The sequence below is a fragment of the Rhamphochromis longiceps genome, linkage group LG3 (assembly GCF_057381845.1).
Source record: "Rhamphochromis longiceps isolate RC_006_pf linkage group LG3, R_longiceps_female_GT1.1, whole genome shotgun sequence".
NCBI classification, from domain to species: domain Eukaryota; kingdom Metazoa; phylum Chordata; class Actinopteri; order Cichliformes; family Cichlidae; genus Rhamphochromis; species Rhamphochromis longiceps.
Window position 1 is genome coordinate 48,836,220 of NC_140559.1, and position 21,458 is coordinate 48,857,677.

A 21,458-nucleotide genomic window follows, 5' to 3' on the forward strand; every position below is an offset into this window, starting at 1 on the left:
TGCTTCTTCCATTTAATACCAGTCAGCAAATGAGCAGCTGCATTTTGGACCAACTGGAGACGATAAATAAAGGACTGGTCCAAACCAAAGGACAGAGCATTGCAGGGTTAGCTCCCTTTTGCCTTCAGAACTACTTTAACTCTTCATAGCGCTCCTTAGTTGAAAAAGTACTCACTTAGGTTGAGATCTGGTGATTGGGGAGGTCATTTGAATACAGTGAACCTATTTAGATGTTCTAGAAACCAGTGGGAGATCATTTGAGCTTTGTGACATGGTGTGTTATACTGCTGGAAGCAGAAATTAGAAGACGGGTACACTGCGGTCATAAAGGAATAAAGGGTCAGCTGCAACACTGAGGTAGGCTGTGGTGTTTCAGTGATGCTCATTTGGTACTAAGGCACACAAAGTGTGCCAAAGAAATATCCCTCACACCATTACACCAGCAGCAATCTGAACCATTGATACAGGGCAGGATCCATCCATGCTTTCATGCTGTTTACACCAAATTCTGACTGTACCATCTGAATGTCACAGCAGAAACTGAGTCATCAGATCGTAGATTTTTGTGAGTTTGTGTGAATTGTATCCTCAGTTTCTGGCACACAGTCTTCAGCTGCTGTAGCCCGCCTGCTTCAAGGTTCAATGTGCTGTCCATTCAGAGATGCTCTTCTTCGTACCTTGGTTGTAACAAATGGTTTTCTGACTTATTTTACTTCCCAGTAGCTTGTAGCAGTCTGACTGTCCTCATCTGCGTTTCTGGCACCAAACAGGCAGTTTCACTCCGAGAACTGCTGCTCACTTTTTTCAGGTCACTCTGTGGAAAAATCCCAGTAGGTCAGAGATTTCTGTAATACTCAAACTAGACCATCTACCACCATCAAACATACCATGCTCAAAGTCACTTAAATCACCTTTCTTCCTCATCCTGATGCTCAGTTTGAATTTGAGGCAGTCTTGTCCACATGCCTAAATGCATTAAGCTGCTACCATGTGATCAGCTGATTAGACATTTGCCTTAATGAGCAGTTAAACAGGTGTACCTAACAAAGTGGCGAGTGTGTGTAAGTTTGCTGTGTAGCGTCATGTAATTGATTCTGTGGCTGTCAGGTGTTTATTTCTGTGGAGCCTTCAGTTACAATTGTAGCTGTAATTAGTTTTGCTTGCACGGGAAATTCTGCATTCAACACTTGTCACAAAAGCAGCAACTGGAAGAGAAATGAGTCCACAGCAAAGAGGCTAGCGTTATAAAAAGCTGTAACAAATGCCAGTCTACCTCAGCAAAGGGCCTGGAATTACTTTGTGAGCTGGCCAGCCTCTTAATTCATCTCACTAGTTGCTATAACGCTGCTTTATGTTGCATTATAAGAAGATAAAAAGCTGCAGAAATACAGTGGGGCAAAAAAGTATTTAGTCAGCCACCGATTGTGCAAGTTCCCCCACTTAAAATGATGACAGAGGTCAGTAATTTGCACCAGAGGTACACGTCAACTGTGAGAGACAGAATGTGGAAAAAAAATCCATGAATCCACATGGTAGGATTTGTAAAGAATTTATTCGTAAATCAGGGTGGAAAATAAGTATTTGGTCAATAACAAAAATACAACTCAATACTTTGTAACATAACCTTTGTTGGCAATAACAGAGGTCAAACGTTTACTATAGGTCTTTACCAGGTTTGCACACACAGTAGCTGGTATTTTGGCCCATTCCTCCATGCAGATCTTCTCGAGAGCAGTGATGTTTTGGGGCTGTCGCCGAGCAACACGGACTTTCAACTCCCGCCACAGATTTTCTATGGGGTTGAGGTCTGGAGACTGGCTAGGCCACTCCAGGACTTTCAAATGCTTCTTACGGAGCCACTCCTTTGTTGCCCGGGCGGTGTGTTTTGGATCATTGTCATGTTGGAAGACCCAGCCTCGTTTCATCTTCAAAGTTCTCACTGATGGAAGGAGGTTTTGGCTCAAAATCTCACCATACATGGCCCCATTCATTCTGTCCTTAACACGGATCAGTCGTCCTGTCCCCTTGGCAGAAAAACAGCCCCATAGCATGATGTTTCCACCCCCATGCTTCACAGTAGGTATGGTGTTCTTGGGATGCAACTCAGTATTCTTCTTCCTCCAAACACGACGAGTTGAGTTTATAGCAAAAAGTTCTACTTTGGTTTCATCTGACCACATGACATTCTCCCAATCCTCTGCTGTATCATCCATGTGCTCTCTGGCAAACTTCAGACGGGCCTGGACATGCACTGGCTTCAGCAGCGGAACACGTCTGGCACTGCGGGATTTGATTCCCTGCCGTTGTAGTGTGTTACTGATGGTGACCTTTGTTACTTTGGTCCCAGCTCTCTGCAGGTCATTCACCAGGTCCCCCCGTGTGGTTCTGGGATCTTTGCTCACCGTTCTCATGATCATTTTGACCCCACGGGATGAGATCTTGCGTGGAGCCCCAGATCGAGGGAGATTATCAGTGGTCTTGTATGTCTTCCATTTTCTGATGATTGCTCCCACAGTTGGTTTTTTCACACCAAGCTGCTTGCCTATTGTAGATTCACTCTTCCCAGTCTGGTGCAGGTCTACAATACTTTTCCTGGTGTCCTTCGAAAGCTCTTTGGTCTTGGCCATGGCGGAGTTTGGAGTCTGACTGTTTGAGGCTGTGGACAGGTGTCTTTTATACAGATGATGAGTTCAAACAGGTGCCATTCATACAGGTAACGAGTGGGGGACAGAAAAGCTTCTTACAGAAGACGTTACAGGTCTGTGAGAGCCAGAGATTTTCCTTGTTTGAGGTGACCAAATACTTATTTTCCACCCTAATTTACGAATAAATTCTTTACAAATCCTACCATGTGGATTCATGGATTTTTTTTTCACATTCTGTCTCTCACAGTTGAAGTGTACCTCTGGTGCAAATTACTGACCTCTGTCATCATTTTAGGTGGGGGAACTTGCACAATCGGTGGCTGACTAAATACTTTTTTGCCCCACTGTATATGACATTTTTTTATATTTTCTTCTAACTTGCTAACTGGAAACACCATTATTCCCAGAAGAGAAGAAATCAAGGACTATCGCTGAACGCTAAAACGACACCATGCACGGCATAACAAAGTTTTTTGGCGAGCTTAAAGGCATTTGAACACCGTGACTACAACTTCTTTAAATAGCAGCAGCTCCTCTCCCGTGTCTTTCAGTTTAACTGAAGAAATGTAAAAAAAAAAAGTCATTTAAAAAAAGATTACATAATTTTCTTTTAAAAGCTACAGTTGTGAACTTTAAGTGGACTTTACGTTCACAGTTGAGTGCAGCTGCTGTTGCAGTGGAGGACCTCTATTCCAGTCAGCATTTACAGACTGCAAAATAGGATTGACTGGGGTCACTAAAAAAGATGTTTCTGACAATCATTGTTTTCAGGATAGGGATGAGTCTGAGAATGAAGCATTGGCCCAGAAAATGTATAAAATAAGTTTAATAACTTATGTAAATGTGTGTGTTTGCTGTCTTACACCTTTGGTGCAGAATTCAAATAATACAATAAGACTAGAGCTGAATTATTGACCAGAATCAGACCATTTTTGATAAACTGCAGGGGGACCACCATGAAAACATTTGTAAAAACAAACCCAATCACACACTTCAGTTAGCCAGTGTAATATTTTAAAGAGACTAATAAGGAAAAGCGGCTAACGCTATCCAGAGCTCAGAGCCAACCACGAGCCAGCAGCCTCAGTATGTGTTGCAGTTATGATGAAAATTACAGAGACAAATAACAAAGACGGGAGTCGATGCCCTTACATACTGGAAACGGTGCAAGTATCTGAAATTTGTTTTACCATATATTTCTGTTCCACCTGCTTTTGTTTAGCATAGTAACATTGTGTGTGGGGTGGCTGTAGCTCAGGTGGCAGAGCAGGTCAGCCACTTATCAGAAGGTCGGTGGTTCGATCCCAGGCTGCCTCCTGGCTACATGCCAAATATCCTTGGGCAAGATACTAACCCTGTGTTTGCCTACTGGTGGTGGTCAGAGGGCCCGGTGGCGCCAGTGTCCGGCAGCCTCGCCTCTGTCAGTGCGCCCCAGGGCAGCTGTGGCTACAATGTAGCTTGCCATTGTAGTATAAAGCGCTTTGGGGTCCTTAGGGACTGATTAAAGCGCTATACAAATGCAGGCCATAAGTCAGGTAAAGGTGCACAGTGACTCATTTATTATTTGCACTTCTTCCCAAGAGCAGAACACGTTATCTTCAGTTGTTTAATTGTTTGAGAAACTGCGGGTTCTCTCTGGGTACTCTGGCTTCCTCCCACAGAACAAAGACACATATATGTATACATATGTACATAGATATTGCTTTTTATTTTTTTCTCTCATTGTATATTGTTTTCTTTTCTTTACTTTTGAACCTTTTATGGTCCAGCTATCCAATTTCGCTGTGCAAGAAACCACGCAATGACAATAAAAAGCTCTAAGTCTAAGGCATGCAGTTAGTGGGGTTAGGTTAATTGGTAACTCTAAATTAACTGGCGACCTGTCCAGGGTGTGCTCTGCCTCTCACCGTAAAACAGCTGGGAGAGGCTCCCATGACCCTGGATATGTGGGGCTGTAAGGAGAAGGGGAAGAGGATGGACTGAATAAAAGTTTAAGAAGTTATTTTTTTCATACATGTTGTCAGTTCATAGAAAGAAAACTGAAACTGGCTGAAGTCGATATCGGCGGCTCTTGGCAATTGCAGTCTCTACACACTAATGTAACACTGAAATCAAATCGGAAAACTGAATCTTTTAACTTGGATTATGATGTAGTGAAGACAGGAAAAAACTCCAGAAGAATCAGCCTTACTGTCAGAATATTAAAGTAATCAAACGTCAACCTACCAAGCTCACAGGATAGTCTAAACTCCAACCAAAAATAATCCCCCAAAAATCTGCAGTTTCCTCATTTTGCTAGAGTTTGACTTTATAGCTTTTACAAAATTATTCACTTTGTGAGTAAATAATTGTGCTTTCTGTGAAAAAGCAACAGGAATGGTTGATTGGGAGCTGTTCCCATAAAATTAGGCAGCAAGTTGTATTTGGGCCGATTTTCTGCTGTAGAAAGATGGCCATTTTTAACTCTCGCTTTCATTTTACTACAAAGAATTTGTTTGTGACTTGACTGCAAATATACTACGATAACAGAGGCAGAGAAAAAAAAACAAGAAAATCCTAACTGTGAAAAACTGCAACAGGTAGACATGAGTCTGGAAACCACTGGGTAGCATTGGCACAGAAAGAACATTAACATGAAACTATCATTTAACTTGCACAAAGCTCTTGAATTGCATCTGCATAACCCATAATGCCATGTGGGAATAATCCCAAGCGTGTGAGTTTTATTATTTTGTTTACTACAAAATGCCGTCCAGAAAAAGAAATGCCACCTTGCACATTGAGGCTCCAAGAATTCAATGCGAAAAAAGTGTGCAGTCTAAAAAGAAAAGAGATTAATGTTCCAGTATGAGTGGAGATTTCTGGGCTGCATTCAATTTACAGAAGCAAATAGGAAAGCTGAAAATAATCAATAGAAAGAGAAATTTCTGAAATCCATCTGATAGCTCCACAATGACGCACAAACCAAAGCATGCCAGTCATTTCAAGATTAATGTGTGGGTATCCATAGCCTCCCCCTAAAACCAGTTATTCACTTGAGTCTAGCAACAGTGAGCTTACCCGTGCCACATAACTCTAAAGAAAAATCCAGAAATATTAAATGCCTTCCAAAGTTTGTCTGGTGTCACCAAGATTCCACCTCTCTGCCTTTTTCACAGTGACAGACGTTAAAAATTATATCCAAATTGGATCTGGGAGATGCGAGCATACTCTGCATCTGCTCCGAGGGACATATACACTGAGGCGGCTGATCGTTCGAGGAGGCACTGAAAATTGTGCTGTCATGGTAGAAAAAGCTGAGAGATTAATACGGGTGCATTTCACTGCCATCATCTCGCTTTCATTATCAAGTAACAAGCGCTGGAGAGGAAAAAAATAAATAAAACTGCTTCACTGCTCAACCTGAGATGCGAGTGTGACATTATGTTGACAATTCAGTGTGTGGGTACTGTTCAGACAGATACAGGCATATCAATGCAAGCCATTACTGTCTTTAGTCGATTGGCTTAGCTTTGTGCTGAGGTGTAATTGCGCAGCTGTCTGGCATTAGTCCTCCCAAACAAATTGGTTTGGGTAAGACTGCCTTCCAAATGCTGTATGATGCACAGTGAATGCACACAAGCTCTCCTTTCGGTTAGCTTCTAGTGCGTGACAATCACTGTTTTGCCGTAGCTTGCAAACATTTGTCATGCTGTTGTGAAGTGGCAGTTATGAAATGTTTAACATATCAAAGGTCAGAGTTCGTGAACTGCCTGTGATTCTTGTTCATCAAGCCGACCATCGAGTTGAAGAACTGTGGTGAACGCGCAGAGATGTTAGCGCTACATCTAAGTTAGCGCTTACACTGTTTATACTAATGTATGCTGAAATGTGGAAGGCTGCGGGGGTAATGTATTTCTGATCATACCTCTGTCATGGGATTTGAGTCTTTGTGACTTGTTTGTTTGTTTTTTTGCCTTGTTCACATGGTAGTTTTTTTTTTGTTTGTTTGTGCCCATAGATTACACATTTTCCTGCAACCAACTGGTTTGCCACTGCGTGGCGCAACCACTTTCACTATGGCAGTGTTTGTAATCGCAATTCGAGTTATATTTTTCTGTACTTTTGTCATATTGGAAAATTATAAATAAAGTTGGCAAAAAAACAACAAAAAAATAGATGTTAGCGCTACATCTAAGTTAGCGCTTACACTGTTTATGCTAATGTATGCTGAAATGTGGAAGGCTGCGGGGGTAATGTATTTCTGATCATACCTCTGTCATGGGATTTGAGTCTTTGTGGCTTAATACATTCATATGAAATACCATTTCAGTTATCTCCTTACAAAGCCCTGGGCTACATGATACCGAGGGGGGAAAGCATGTTCTCAGCAAGTGATACTCCTACTGTAGTATCCTTTGGGAATCCTTTGCTATCATGAATTCCGGGCCAGATAGAGAAAATGTGGTCTGGACGTTGCTTACATTTGCTCCTTCACACATTTAGTAAGTAGAGCTGGAGATGGGTTGTGACTATCTAACATATTATCTTGCTATCGGGACAGTTACCTGCTCTCCACAGACTTTATACTAGGGACGTGTCAGGGTAAAATTCATACAGCGTTTTACTGCCACATGAAGTTTCTCTAGGTAAAATCTGCAAAAGCTCATGTGCTTTCTGTATCTGTGTGGAAATAAATTGCTTATTTCATAGCTAATAAAAGCTAATCAGGATGTTAAGAGGCTTTAACTGCTACATAAGACAACTGGAATGTGCTGCTTACATTGTGATAGTGCCACAACTGTCATATAAATGTATACCTTTTCCTAGTCCTCGGAGTAATGTTGGCAACACTGATACATCTGAAAATCTATCAAATACTGCGGTCCAGAGAATGAGCCAGATATTACTTAGATGTGTTATGCTCTCAATCCCCTTTTTAGTGTATTTACATTCAGTACTATAAAGTCATTATTTTTATTGAACGCTATAAAATCTGACATTCATAACCTTGACTCAGACTGCCTGCTAAACCCAAGGGCTTCATAGAGAAGTTATGTTGCATGTAATTGAGTCTGATCTTAACTTTGATAACTGTTAACAGTTTTCTATGTAGTACTGAGTTACTGCCAATATATTAACAGAGAACTTCAGATTCCTACTTTTTATTTTTTTATCCTTAAAGCTGATGCATACACCAAATCTATTTCTTCGTAAGTTAATAAATTAGTCAAGGCAGATAAAATTGCTGTTGCTCCAGAGAGCTGATGAGAAAAATGACAATTATATGCTCAAATACATAACCCAGACGTATGGGTTAAAGCATTTTATATCACCTAAAGCCTCAAAAATTTTGAATGCCACTACGTTTGGGTTCTGTTTGCTCAGAATTCACCATTTTTAGACAGAAGGGTGGAAAGTTTTACTCCCCGAAAATACTGAAAAGACCTTTTGGATGAGCCGTATCAGAGAGCAAGCCATTTCACTTTCCTAGTAATGTCATTAAAAATGATCCCAAAAGCAGCAACACATAAAATATGATTTAAGTAAATGTTGAGTTAATTGACTGGAATTAGCAGAGGTGAAAGGCTGGACTTTTCCATACGGGCATACTTGTTGCTCAATACAGCCACATTGACAGGATTGATTAAGAATCAATGATAAAACACCCACTGTACAGCTGTGGACACTATCCACAGAGCTCCAAACCCATTTTGTTCCAGGCTGTGTAAACATGAAAGCTTTATAGCCAAAATGAAATATTTTGATATGTGAATCAAAATATGAGAATAGGCTCGTTTTTGAAGAAATTGAAGTCTTTCTACATCTAGGCAAGAAACATCATAGGATTGCCTACAGTCAGTCCTATACCTAAAATGGAAATCGAATACGAGTTTCTTTCTTTCTCTAGGGGAAAAACATTGATTAAACTTTTTTTAATCAATTTTCATTTCTTAGACACAACTGAGCCCTGAGATAGACTGAAGACATATCAAGGCAATATCCTACCTCTTGCCCTATGACAGGGGTGTCCAACTCCAGGCCTCGAAGACTGGTGTCCTGCAGGTTTTAGATGTGTCCTTGATCCAACACGACTGATTTAAATGGTTAGATTACCACCTCAACATGTCTTGAAGATCTCCAGAGGCCTGCTAATGAACTAATCATGCGATTCAGGTGTGTTGTCCCAGGGTGAGATCTAAAACCTGCAGGACACCGGCCCTGAAGGCCTGGAGTTGGACACCCCTGCCCTATCACGAATGGGATAGGCCTTAACCCCGGCATGACCTTGAACTGGATAATCAGAAGAAGATGGATGGATGGATGGATGGATGGATGGATGGATGGATGGATGGGTGGGTGGGTGGACAGATGGACCATGAGTGAGCTTGGTAAGCTATAATTTTAATTCATGTTACTGATGGCTTCTTTTCTGTTTAGCAATATCTTGAATCTGGGCATAAAAAAAAGTTTTTGACAGTAAAATTTGTCTGTAGTCAGCACAAGTGTGGTTAATAGAAAAGTGGGGGGAAAAGATCAAATGGGTTTCTATGACGGCTTCAAGTCAGCAGTCTTTTAACAAATCAAAACATGATTAATCTCTCCCATAAAATCTGTGGAACGGAGCAGCGTTTTTATGAATGGACCTTCAAACTCCTCAAGAGATGATTAATCAATGTCTGCTGGAGTCAGAATTTTTTTTTTCTTAGAGAAAAGTGTGACTTTTGTCAGCTTTGACTCTAATGAGTTCCCCTGTAGAATTGCAAATTACAATTAGTTTTTTTTCTGTTTTTTTTCTGCCTTTGTACTCATCATCAGCCCATGATACACATATTGTCAAATACGATTATGAAACACAATAGAAACTGTACTTAGCAGCCAGTGTCAGACCTCATATTTCAAAGAAAACACAGAAGGAAAGCCTGGAGCTGACTTTAAAATGTATTGTTTAGTTACTTAACTGAGATAGTCAAAGGTATTAAAGGTGTTTGCAATAATTTTCATTTGCAAGGTCCTCATGGGTGAAAGAGATTTTTTTTTTATGATTTTGCAGTACAGTTAAATGATCTGTTAGTAAATCTACGCCTACTTATGTAGTTTTACATCTAATAATTCTAGCTGATGTAGTATTCATTGGAATGACTGTAAAATAAAACCCTGTGTATTATTCTGTTATCCAAAAATATCCTCGATATCTGTGAGTTCTCACACAAGCTCTTACCCCGCCGGACTTGGCAGTCTCAAACCAGTTAGGGAAGCGACGTGAAATGTAAATTCCAAATTTTACTTTCAAACTAGCTTTGAGCGTTAAGGAATAGCAAACCGCTCCTATGAAAGTTTCATTCCAGCCCTTTTGACGGTAATCCCTTTCTCATCGCTCCTTTGAACGCTTTCGGTGCAGTTAAAAGAGGAACAATCGATAATGAACTGAATCTGGCCACATTAGAGCCCCCATCTGGGATATAAATGTTCTCTTCCCCCAAAAATCCATAACATCACGGGTGAAATGCAGTGACAGAGCTAAAGGCAGAATATGTTCTCAATGCACTGGGCTTTTTAAAAAATGCTTTGTTTTGTTTTTTACAAACTGAAAACAATACAGCACTTGCATCCATTTAGGGATCCATTGGCGTCCATCCACTGAGCCTTGCATTGTTCTTCTGTCAGTTTCATTCACATGTAGAAGTGTCTCAGGAAGATGACTGAAACTTTAACTGCATTTTTCCTCAAATGCCACCATATAAATTAACACGCTCTCCTTTGCAGTGTTCATTTGTGCTCTTCTTCCATTGTTGAATCCGGGCACGTATGCCCTACTCCCTCACCTGTTTCCCACAGGGTCATATTCCACCTCAGTTAATTGAGTAATTAAATATTTTTATATCCATGCTGGCGTGAGTTGGGACAGCCATATAAATACTGTAATAACAGGGCTGACTTTCTGCTATGAAGGTCAAGCTTGTTGCACAGACTTCTCTCTGCCCCTTAAATATTTCATTACTTCAAAATGAAAAATAGTACCCCCAATTCAAACATACCTGCAAGTCATTCAGAAAGGCTTTCCGATGCAGAATTTACAATATAAGCAGGGCAATTTTGTTTTGATTTACCTTTTTTTTCGAACCGTCATGTTAAGATTGACTTATTTCTGTTTCTCTATAATTCTGAGAAACAGAGATGTGACTCACCATCAGAAATGGATGAAATCATATTGCAGGTGTTCTGAATCAGCCCACTCTGATTCAATAGGACAAAAGGTAAAAATGTAAAAAAAAAAAAAAAAAAAAATGCCAGTGTAAAATGCTGTGATTATAAGCAAATATTCGATATTATAAGTTGCATTTCTGCCATTTTGGTTGAAAAATTACTTCATTGATTGAAAAATAACCAATAGTGCGCATATAAATGTGCTGTTAAGTAGATCAAATAGTAGACATGAAGGACAGCCAATTGGTAGATGACTATAACACAGACATTGTACTAAGGAACCTGCAGGTTAAAGATGATTAAACAATACGACTGTATCAGACGTTTGTAATCTCACTGGGTAATAACTAGAAAGGTTTGGGGCTGCAGTAATGTGCAAGAAACACCCATGGAGATACAATATTAGTAGGACTATACAGTTATCTGGGAACTGCAGATGCATTTTATTGAAATATGGGGGACTGAACTGTGGGACTACTAAAGGCTATGTTATCTTGCTGGCAGTGATAAGCCAGCAAAGAAAACCTCCCACTCTGTTGGTCACCAGCAGACTGTCATGGTTACCAGTGTTTCCACGGTAGATGCTAACTTATCTACCAGCACTTGCAAGCTACTCTGCAAACAGAAGTGACACTGAAATGTGGGAAAAGTTTCACAGTAAAGGTTGTGCATTTTAAATTGTGTTAGTGACAGTGTTAAGGTACAGCTTTTACTTCTTTGAGGATTGTGTTAAACTTTTTCCACTTTTTCAGAGGGTTTGCTCTTTATTTGATCTTTATTATGCAAATTACAGATTTTTGACTGGTTTTAAAAAGCAGCACTCAACGGAGATTGCTCTTTTGAAGGTTTATAATAATGTTTCAATGGGTTTTGGTCAGGGACTTGTTCTGTATTGCTTCTCCTTGACTACAGTGCAGCCTTTGATATTTTGTAACCTAAATTAACTCTCCTCTAACATTGCCTAACGTACTTTGTGGGTTTCCATAAGGTTCAGTTCTGCTACTATAATAATTTTCTTTCTTTCTTTATCCTTTAGACTGCATCATTCAGTCTTCTTCTGACATTTGTTATTTATATGCCGATAACATTCAGCTATATATGTCTATTAAGCCTTGCCAGCTACTACTCCCAGCTACTCCCATCCTACTCTACTGTTATACCCAGGTCAGTAATTAGCTCTTTAGAAGTTACTAGTTCCTTCTAATCTTTTTGTTCAACTGCTAAATCCGATGTTTAAAGTCTTTGTGTAATATCTAATTCCTCTCTTGACTTTCATTCACATCTATCAATCAGCATTTTATCTTTTAATTTGTAACATATGACATCATTGCCCGAACTGTAGACAATTAGTCAAGCGTTTCTGTCATTAGATTACACTCAGCAGATTTTAAGACTCATTTAAAAATTCTTGTACCTACATACGGAGCACTAACTGGCCAGGATCTGCACAGTTTTTTCTACCCTCTTGTTCTTCGTACAAGATTAAAGACCGAGGGGGGACAGAGCCTTTCAGTCTGTGGCATCAAGACTTTGGAACAGACTTGCCCTACAATTATGTTTAGCTGACTCTGCGGACTCTTAAAAACTTTTTTGTTTAAGCAGGCTTTTTATTGAGACTTTATTGACTGGAAGTGTTTTTAAACTATGGATTCACTTTCTTGTGTTTCTAAGCTTGATTTCGTATCGCTATTACAGCACTGAATTGACAGAAGAGAAGGCTCTCCACAACTCCTATCCCCAGCCTTCCTGCAGATAAAAAATGATCCCCTTAATGCAATAAGCAATAAAGAAATTAATTAATGGACAATTAAAGGTAGGCTCCAGTGTCAGACACTAATCTTCCCTTAGCATTGCCATGTAGCCATAAGCATGCCAAGGTTATCCTAGGATAACACTGATCAGCCTCCCTGTTTGCAAGGTGCCAGGCCCCTGCTGTCCAATCACCATCACAAAGCTCACCTCTTTGGCATTTGATGATGCACAGTGAAGACCCTAATGTTAAACATTAATTATTCCACAGACCAGGACTAATTTGACTAATCAGCAGTTATGGGACCGAAGGATGCAATCACTTGAGTGGCAAATGCCAATATCCACACTGCTAGTTGGGGCAAAGGGAGGGGTGACTATGGATCAACAAGCCAATATGGAAGAACTGATCCATCATTTTGTCAGCCATTGTCCTGAGGGTGCATTGTGTGTTTTTTCAATGAGGAGCAGCGAGAGCACTGGTGAGGAGGGTCAATGAGCGCCGCCTCCCCGGCGATTGTGCAGCCATGCTAACAACTGACTGCTAAAGCTTTTAATTACAAAACAGCAGCAGGCAGAGGTGAGGGAGGTGCGTGCCACTCTTATCATCAGTATTACCGCTGTACAAAATGCTGTTGTGTCAGTAATGGTGCTCCAGCAGTGGTCTGAATTTTAATCAATCATTTGAAAAGGCAAAATGAATCAAAGGCCACATGTAGCCATCATCATATCATAATACTCTTAAAAACCCCACTATCAAAGCAGTCCAGACTCATCCGAATGACTGTTATTAAAGACATTGGACCGAAGGGTCTGTGAACTCATCTTCAAACAGATTGTGTACATGTTGAACCCTATTGAATCAAAGTGGAAAAGAAAAACATAAAGTGGCCATATTTCAATGGTGCATAAATTATAACCCTCTTTCCTAAAAATGCACTCAATTCCATTCCAGCTTCCCACGCTATACAAGCGTAGCATTTACAGAGAGCTTTTAACCGATTGCATTATTTAAAAAACCACCCCAACGCACAAAAGCAATTTGGTAGAATAGCAGCCGTAAAATATAGCTTTCAGTATTCAGTCGTGGGCACAAATGGTTTGTCTTTCATCACGGCTTTTTTCCTGTGACTGCTTCTGTCCTCTTGTCAGACATGGCACCCGCCGCCCCCACCCTGTTGCAGAGAGCATCATAAATGTTACTGCTGCACTCCAGTACAATTGATCTCCCATCAGGTACACTTGAACCCTCCAACCCCACCCAATTCACAGAGCATTTTCAAGGGCTCTTTTTGAATTCTCTCATTTGATTTTTAGCAGTGCCTTTATAGGAAGCAGCGAATGTACAAAGACACTGCAGATGTCCAAACTTTCAAAAGGTCAAAGACAAGAAGACAATGGGTTTTTAAAAGCACTGGAAACACAATTTCCATTTTCTGGGATATGGAATTGAAGGTCTTTTGATAACTGTACAGAAAACTCCAGGAAAACGGGGAAGGAGAGAAATTTCTTTGGGTTTTAACTCATCTGGTTAAAAGCTGAGAAAAGGGGGAGGGGAACCATGCAGCTAATTAAAATGCTGAGACTGTGTAACCTTCAGAGTTTCTATGTTTAAGCATGGCTTCTTGCTCCACCAGAAAGTGGTAAATTAAATCAGGTCTGAACAGTGACACGCCGTGAGAGACAAGTTCAATATGTATGATTTATCTACTTAGACAAATGAAATCACTGTCAGCTTATTCTTGCGAAAAGGTTTCGATGTCTCCTCCTTGGGAGCAAATGCAATTTGTATCAAATTTGATTTTGTCAGAAACTTTTTTTCCCCTCCTTCCCATCATGTCCCGTGAGAATGGCTTTAAAGGGTGAACTTGCAGTTTGTTTTCATTCCAGATGATAGAAAGTGCCCTTCCACTGCCATTGTCATAGTAATGTACTCAGTTAGATCTGATTTAAACCTGGCGATGACACGCAGCGAGACAAGTAAGCATTTTTATTTATATGAAAACTGCAAGTTAAAATTATCACCAGTGTTCATACTGAAGTGTACCTAATGAATTGAATTCTTTCCAATAAAGACATATTTACCTTGCTCGTCAAATGACTTGCACAATTTCATTACCGCTGTGCGCAACGGAAAATTAGATCACTTTGTCGTGGAGTATTGATTCATTTAAAATGATTTTTTAAGCAGCTAAGGTAAGAGTACTGTTAAACAGCCAGCATATGCACAGAGTGGAGGTCAGGGTGGATGGGCAGGTCAACAAAAAGTAAGATATTTGAAGCAGCTGGACACACCTTGCTTCCTGCCAGCTGGTGACACACTGTCTGCAACTGAGATACGTTTAGTTTATTTCTTTAAAGCTATCTGAAGACCTCTGATAGTACCTTAATATCTCAATCAGTGGTTGGCCAGTGATTGCATTGAATTATTTTGCTGTAAGAGACCAATTGCAATATACAACCATGATTTTTGCGGTTTCTTTCACAGTCAGATGCCAAGTCTGTACACTGTCCAAAAGTCGGGATCTCACACATGCAGTGAAGAACTGTACTCTGGTAGAAAGGTGTGTACGCTGATCTGCGAGGACAGGTTTAAGCTTGTTCCATTTCTCAAATGCTTGACGCTCGAGCCCAGGGTCTGCATGTGATGGTGTAACCTTGGTTTTAGTAGCTTCTAACGATCTTTATTCTATTTACACAAACAAAGCTTTCTTGGTTCTTGCTGGCTTCATTGACATTAAAGGGCATCATTTCTATTTTGGTGTATGAAATTTCATAAATCTGTACAGCGTGCCAAAATATTGCAGTCAGTTTGAGTCAGTCAGTGCTAATAAGTGGAACTTGTCTATTACATGACTCTTTGCAAGCTTGTGTTGTGGTTAAATTCCTGTATAGAAGCAAGGATGTGGAGCACGTGTATTATTTAGTAGTTAAATCACCACCTCGGAGCAACTACATCATCATTCATGGAGGAATTTCTGAATTTCTGTCACATATCAATAAGGTTCTGGGTGGAATTTAAAAGTAAATAGTTCATGTAAATTTCTAGGTTTCAGACAGCAGTAGATTTACAATTTTTTGGCAAATTACCAAAGTCAGTCGCTGTATTATCATCATATTTCATCTAATTGCCAGCTTGATCCTATTTAATTGCAAGCTGATAGACTAATAGCACACTGACTCTTGTTTTACCGCCTTGTTGATCCACCAAACTTTGTCTGAAGACAGCAGCTGACGACTGGTCCCAGGCCTGGTCCATATCTTTGAAAGGACAGTTAAAGTCTTGCAGCAGTCTCCAACCACTGTTTTCACCAGTGTGACTACAATACCACGTTTTCCTACTGTAACTAACTGATGGACTGCCATAGAAGTGCTGACCTGTTAGTTGTGCTAGCTGATTTAAGCTAAACAAAAACCAAACTGAAGTAATAGTCTTTGGAGCCAACGAAAAACGATTACAGGTCACCAGAGAACTTCAATCTATACACCTAAAAACTACCAACGAGGTGAAAAATTTGGGTGTAGTGGTGGACGCAGACCTAAACTTAGAAAAACACATTAAGACAATAACAAAGTCAGCTTACTATCACCAAGAATATTTCAAGGATAAAAGATCTGATGTCTCAACAGGACCTGGAAAAACTAGTCCATGCATTCATCTTTAGTAAGCTTGATTACTGTAACAGCATCTTTACAGGTCTACCTAAAAAATCAGTCAGACAACTACAGCTCATTCAGAACTCTGCTGCTCGAGTCCTCACTAAGACCAAAAAAGTGGACCACATCAGTCCAGCTCTGAGGTCTTTACACTGGCTGCCTATCCGTCAGAGGATAGACTTTAAAGTTCTGATGCTGGTCTATAAAGCTCTGAATGGTTTAGGACCAAAATACATCAGTGACCTCCTGACCCAGTATGAACCTTCCAGATTCCTCAGGTCATCTGGATCCGGTCTTTTATCAGTTCCCAGAGTCAGAACCAGACACGGAGAAGCTGCATTCAGTTTTTATGCTCCATATGGGGCAGCCATGGTTATGGGATGACTGTGGTTCAGGGGTTTGGGACGCTCATTTTATAACCGGAAGGTTGTCGGTTCGATCCTCAGCTCTATCTGTCTTGGTCGTTGTGTCCTTGGGCAAGACACGTCGACTACTGGTGATGGCCAGTGCAATATGGCAGCCTCGCTTCTGTCAGTCTGCCCCAGGGCAGCTGTGGCTACAACCGTAGCTTGCCTCCACCAGTGTGTGAATGTGAGAGTGAATGAATAGTGGAATTGTAAAGCGCTTTGAGGGTCTCGAAAATCGCTATATAAATGCAATCCATTATTATTATATATCTGGAACAAACTCCCAGAAAGCCTCCGATCAGCTGAAACACTCAATTTATTTAAATCCAGGTTGAAGACTCACCTGTTCTCAGCTGCATTTGAATAAAGCACCAAACCCACACTGTTTTACTTTTAAGCTTAAATTTCAAAACTTACATTATAACTACTGATTTTATCTACTGTTCCTTTCTCTTTTTTTCCATTTTAAATCATGCTTTTTATTTGTTTATGTTTTTTAATGTTTCTGTAACGCACTCTGAATCACCTTGCTGTTGAATTGTGCTATATAAATAAACTTGCCTTGCCTATTAAACATCCAGATTTTTAGCTATTTCTGCATCGTCCTTATATTAAATGCAACTGCTTCAGTTTATGATCACACATAAGAGCGCCTGGTAAACTTTGCCTTTTCTGCCACAAGCAAGAGGAGCACATGTTTAAAAAATGCTGACACTGGAGGTGTTTAAAGCAGCCTACGCCTTCTAGTTTCCAAATTATACAACTGTCAAATACTTTGGTTCCAACCAGCCTCTTTCAAGTAGGAAACTTGAAAGCTTCTTGGATGCAGTCGGCAATGTGCACGGTGATACAGTTCTGACTGAAGCAAACGCTCTTTGAAATGTGTAATCTCGGGGTGATTTGTTGATATCTCTCCTGCCGTCACCTATGGAAACTCGGCGCTTAAAATTATTTACTGACCTTTTCTTCACATGTTCCATTATGTAACCATTTATCCAGCCGCACTGAAGATGCCTAAAAAGAAGAGCTAACAGATGTAATGGCTGAATTTAAGTGCATTTCCCATTTACCTCAGCTCGCCCAGCCTATTTAGGTCCCCGTGGTCTCATCATTTTCTGAATAGCATTCTCAGGGGGCAGCACCAGTCTGAATGATAACAATGACAAATGTGCTTATTTTCATTCGGCAATCACATCACCTCCAAATCCATAGTCATTTTCTCCAAAAAGGATATCCACATTAGCTAACTGGGTGATTTATGAACTTGTCCACAAAGCTTTAAACACAGAAACGACAAAGAGGAGGTTGGATAATCTCCATTATGTCACTTAGTAGAACTCTTAAGTGAGGTGCCCATGCACTTTTCAAAGCAATGACACGCTAGATAATGACCATTAGTTTAATTACATGCAAAAAAAAAGCCTATCTAAATACCACATGGCTGAGCATTAAACACATTAATTTGTACCTGAAGTGCAGCCTTCTTTAAGAAATATTTTGGCAAAGTGATGAGAGCTCTGCAATAGCCTTGGTACTTTCCATTTATGAACTATAAAGCAATTTGAATTCAATCACATGCACAATGCTGAAGAAATAAGCATGTTTTAAACATGAATAGGAAGGGAAACATATTCATGCTGGAGCTATTGGACGTATTATTCTGCATGAATGTCCCGTCAGAAGGTTAATTTGACTTTCACCAATGTCAACAAGGTTGCAAATGAGAAGATGAAAAATGTCCTGCAGCTACAGTTTTGATGTAAACAAACGCAATTTCGGAATTAGCTGAAGACCTTGTGAAATCAGACTGGTTTTAAACATAAAGGGTAACAAGTCAGGAAGTGATTACTAGTGAACCACAAGAGAAATGTCCACGCATGAGATGTCTGAACCAGCAGATGCTGAGAATGGATATTATTCATCGTTAAATCAGCACTCGAAATTCCAGGCAGAAGCAAGCTTCATGGGAGATGGTGCCAGGAAAATGCAGCATCTACAGTAACTATGTGTTCACACAATCCCAGGAAAATGGGAAAATTCACAGCAGTTTAAAGTTTATTGTTTAAAGCTGTATTCATGAATAGCTGTAGCTATAGTTATACATCCTTCCTTTCTTCCAGTCTTTATTACTTCATTGTTTTATATCCAAACCAATCCTGTAAGCATGATTGAAGCATCTATAGACCAAATGGCAGTTTCATGAAATGACAAAGTCAATAACCAACGTCATTAAAGTGACAGATTAACTCCAGCATTATTGAAATGGCTCAGCTGTGGCTACTGCTAATGCTTAGGGGTTAAGAGTAGTTGCTTGTCACAGTACTCGGTGCAGCATTTGATGGCCAAGCATGAGAACTGGTTAAAACTGGAACACTGTGGATGCAAATCTGTGGATGCAAATGCAGACTGCAACCCTACTGCATCATTCCAGTATTGTAGCAGACATTAAACCAGGAATATCAAACTCATTTTGCATCGTGTGCCACTTTGATCTTGAGTGATGAGCTGAACTCGAGCTTGAACTTGAGCTGAACTCTCCTTTCTATCAGTGTAAAAAAGTTTAGCTCCACCCTGAATCCCTGTGTAACCACAACAGCACATCTCATTTACTTTTCTGAGTAACAAAAAATTTGATGCTCTCACACATCAATAAAGGCCTCAGAAATCCTGAATTTTGTGGACTCTTTTAATCTATGTAACATTTACTCTCAAACGAGTTCCTTAGCCACTTTCACGAAAGCAACCCTATTATTACTGCCTCATTATTAAAGAAAAAGGTGTGGAAAGACACTAAACCTGTTTTTTTTCCTCTCAGGACTTTTGTTTTGCCTTTTGTTGTTGTTTTTGATGTTGTTCCTAATGCACTGATTTGCATTAATGGCTTGAAAAATCAATTAAATGCTTTAATTGCACCGAAAGTTGTTTCAGACATCGAGCACATACACAGGTGTCCGTCCATCCATTACACAGATGTAAAAGACAGAAATACACTGAATCCTGATAGAAGTGACCATGATGTAGCCAATCAGGTTTTTATGCAGTAACTTGTTTATTGGATCCTCACATTCTTCATTTATTTTGTTGTTCTACTTGTTAATACTACAAATTTACTATGTCGCTCTATTCCACACACAAAATTTGCAATCTCTCCTCTGTTGCTCTCCCTGGGATTTGGTCCACATTTTCCCCATTAAAAGTTCTTCTGGGGACTTTTTCATTATTCACTTCAATAGCCTAAAGACAGAATGTTTTCTATGTGCAGACTGCAATGCGCCCTAAAGAAAATTTAGCCGTGTCTCAGCGATAAAGTAGGATTTTTGGGTTAGTTTGTTATCCTATTTTGAAGCTCAGGATAAGAGGGATATGAAGCTCGGGGATATCCACAGCCAGTCTACCTGTTGAAAATAGTAACATCCAGATCTCATCTGTGAGAACCAGCTGGCGAAAGCGAGAACTCTGGACTACAGATAAGGAAAAGTGTGACCTTAATCCCTTAAATGGAGCTTCTCATGGCAGGAAAGGGAGTGTGTTAGCCAGTTTCCCCACACCCACGCGGTACTCTCACAACAATATCATCCCACTGATGCTCAGTTGCTTCATTAGGCATCCTTTGAGTTGATTAAAAAGAAAAGAAAAAGTATTTCACAATTGCTCCCAATCTAATCACAATTAGAGATAATAGTTAGGGATGTAACTTTCTGGATAAGAAATCTTCTAGCTCAAAATCTAACGTGGCAGCTGCTGAAATGCTTAAATCTAGGACTTAAAACTAGACTTCAGAAACCAGACATCAGATGATGTCAATGTGAATAAGTCAAATTATACTTTTTCAGTATCTTCAATACATACGCCACCTTTTCAAGAACTACAGTTACATACCTTCCAGCAGCTTAATATCAGAGTTGCTTGATTTTGCTGAAAGAAAAGGGTTAGGAGATATGTTAAATTCTATAGTGCTTGTTTATCTTGCTAACTTGGCCTGCTGGACTATGAAGTATAGATAGAAGATAGCGCTGATACATCATCTTCTAGGGCACACTAGTGTTGTGACAAGGAGCTTAACCGGATTCCACCTATACACACCGCTAATTGTGTTGCAGTGAGAATGACCCCCCAGGTTAAGCCTCAGTCAATGCAGTGCTTTAATTGGTTTTAGCTGTAAACGACTATTTTGGCATTTCCATGGTGTTTTAGAAATATCAGCAAATATCATAAATATCCTCCACAATGGTCAAATGTATTTCTTTTTATTTTTTTAAGGTGACTGCCGAGTTAAGTTTTAAGTTTATGGAAATTTTCAAAAGAAAAAAATGTAATTTTTTGTAGCTAATGTGAATATAAATATATAGAATATAAACATCCATGCAAGAAACCACAAATACAAATGATATAAAGTATTGATCCTGTTCTGACAGTTTTTATGTGAGCCCAGTTTATAGTCACTGGTTCCCACTGTCCAACCTTTTCACCGTGTCAGTGTATTAATACAAGACAGTTTCTATTATGTGACAAACAGGGAGATCTCTCTCTAACAAAACATCACTATATGACACCTGGAATAATTCAACCAATAATGGAATTGGTACATTTGGGTTATACCAAGAAGATTAATTCCAAACAAAAAACAACTTGTATTTCTAACTATACAGATTGCCAATCAAGATATAAGGACGACGTGGACAAAATGACTGGGCCGCCTGCACATTGCACCTCTTTTTAGGAGCTGCTTGGTCATGGAAACCCACATCACGAAGCTCCCGGCACACAGAGTTTGTGCTGATGTTAATACCAGAGGAGGTTTTGGAACCGCTGC